The following is a 2,766-nucleotide window of genomic DNA, read 5'->3' on the forward strand; positions in this document are numbered from 1 at the left end:
CAATCACACAGATGGGACTGCATGACAGTCGACAGACAGGCCTGCACAGCACCCCAGTTACACAAATTTCCACAGTGCCTTAACACTGAGCAAATAGTTAAACCTAGGGAAATCAGTGCTCAGAGCAAATAGTTAAACCTAGGGAAATCAGTGCTCAGACATCAAAGCAAGAAAGAAAATATATGGTCAATAGAAGCCTTGCACGGACCTCTCCCTAACCTGGAGCAAGTCAAAATAATAGAGTCTAACATTCCTAGTGCCAGGACCTGCCTCGGGTCAACATAATCTGAGACAAGTCAAGGTAACAGAGGCAACTGTTTCAATAGATTCATTGGAGAGTCTAAGGCAGCTCTCCAGACCAAGCTGTAAAGAATAGAAGATAGAAATAATCACTCTGGTACTACAGGAGACAGGCCTGGAAGGCACTGGGGCCCGCACAGCTTAATCAGACTTAGCAAGCATTTTTTTTTTTAATGTTCCAAATGTGATCGGTTTATTTTATTTTACTCTGATGCAAAATCAAAGATTCCACAATAGCACAGAGACCAATATATTACAAAGTCATGAAAAAAATGGTGTGAACATGCAGGACACAAGGTACAAACTGGAGGGTCAGATCGTCTCCTCTGACACGACACTACACTGTCGCCGAGGAACACATTTAATAACACTGCGGAACTGAACCGAAACGTGGCACAAACATGACAGCTTCCAGGCATGCCTTCCAGCGCCTCCCCTCAGGAGGGACTCGTAACCCCTAGACTTCAGTGTTGGGAGGATTACAATTTTTTTGGAAGAATAAAAAGTTCACACTTTTGAAATTTCACAGAAGAATTGTAAGGCCAAAACATGGTGGGTTCATTTCTCTTCACTTCCAGGGACAAATCTGATGCTTTCCTCAAACCACATTACACTTCCAGTTCAAATCCTAAGCCAACCTTGCGACCTCCTGCATTGAAGTTCTTTCCATTGATTAAAGCTGATAAAGGGTCAACTTGACTCCGGGTCGAAGGGTCTGAGTAGAACCCAGTCCAATCAGGCTGGCATTATTTGCTTTAGCAGAAAGAGAAGTTCTACAGTCCAGCTTGTACTTAGCAGCAATGCCAAAACGGGTGTTGTTACTTCCACCCGTCCAAGCAAGGTTTATTGGCATTTCAATCTCATTAACCTTCTGGTAGATAGAACCTCCAAATTCAGTGCCATCCTTCACATGTATGTGCAGCTGGAAGTCTGCAGCCTCGTAACCCGGGGCGAAATTATTCTGTAACAATTTGGATTTGGCTGTGTCAAAACTCATCTGACAGCCGACAAGCCACCCTTCAAAGACCAACACAGCCCAGCCATAGATGGTTGATCCAGAAAAATCTATATCAACGTCACTGCCAACACTAAAACAATCCCATTTATAGGAGGCCTTCAATTTCTCACTCTTCTTTCCTGTGTTCGGTACCAATATGGTATCAAAACTCAGTTTCAACCCTTCAGCCAACTTATTCTCCAGAGATTTCTGTCCCAAGAGTATTGTCTGTGTTCCGTTTTTGGGTGAAGGTAAGTCCATAGTTACAGACCTTACATTCGGTTTCTAGGTTGCCTGATGCTTTCCCTGTATCAGTGTAAGCGTGACCAGACGTAGAAAATTCCATTCCACTACAAGACTTGGTTTTCAGGTCTATCTCCACCATGCCAAAGCCATATCCTTTGTTGAAGACATCCTTAGCAGCCTTTCCCAGGTCACAGTAAGTTGGTGTGTTACACATATCTTAGAAAAATCTATCAGGCTCTTACGAAATCAAAGACCTCCACCCCCGAGGGCCTGTCTCCCGCAAGCATTTTTTTGCCTCTGACCTTCTAGTTGAAACAAAATTAGTTACCAATAGACTTAGGCAAATGCTGTACTGCACATAGGCACATAACCCCAACTTATATAAGCACTAAGAAAATTGTAACACTTCGAGTTGGTCTGGTGGAATTATCTCTGGCCTTCTCCCTGTATCTGGTTACAGCAATAAAATCCCTTCCTTTTTTTTTTTCTTTTTGAGACGGAGTCTCATTCTGTCACCCAGGCGGGAGTGCAGTGACGTGATCTCGGCTCACTGCAAGCTCCGCCTCCAGGGTTTACGCCATTCTCCTGCCTCAACCTCCTAAGTAGCTGGGACTACAGGCGCCCGCCACCATGCCAGGCTTTTTTTTTTTTTTTTTTTTTTTTTTTGTATTTTTAGTAGAGATGGGGTTTCACCGTGTTAGCCAGGATGGTCTCGATCTCCTGACCTCGTGATCCACCCGCCTCGGCCTCCCAAAGTGCTGGGATTACAGGCGTGAGCCACCGCGCCCGGCCAATTCCCTTCTTTACTAGTTTGTCTGCTTCTCATTATTAGGCCTCGAGAAAATGCAGCCAGACCCGGCTTAGTTCCAGGAACACAACTACTTCCCTCGGCCTTTGGCTTGAAGACAGCCATAGACCATATGTGAGTGGATGTCACTGTGTTCCAAGAGAACTTTAGTTACAAAAGCAGGTAAAACCATTTCTATTTTCAGATGACATTATCTTACATATAGAAATTCCTAAAGAACCCACTCAAAAACTATCAGAACTAATAAACAAGTTCTGCAAGGTCCAAGCATATAAGATCATCATATAAACATCAATTGTAGTTTGACAGACTTGCTATGAGGAATCTGAAAATGAAGAGAACAATTCTATTTACGTGACATCAAAAGAATAAAATACTTATGAATGAATTTAACAAAAAAAGTGTGAGACTTGTA

The 2,766-nt window shown here is 43.2% G+C and overlaps 1 pseudogene; it reads right to left on the reverse strand.

Annotated features, from left to right (window-relative positions):
• Positions 1-437: 437 nt before the first annotated feature.
• On the reverse strand, positions 438-1,769 carry LOC105467427 (voltage-dependent anion-selective channel protein 3 pseudogene; annotated as a pseudogene).
• Positions 1,770-2,766: the final 997 nt, after the last annotated feature.

This window comes from Macaca nemestrina, chromosome 7, assembly GCF_043159975.1.
Source record: "Macaca nemestrina isolate mMacNem1 chromosome 7, mMacNem.hap1, whole genome shotgun sequence".
Lineage (NCBI taxonomy): Eukaryota > Metazoa > Chordata > Mammalia > Primates > Cercopithecidae > Macaca > Macaca nemestrina.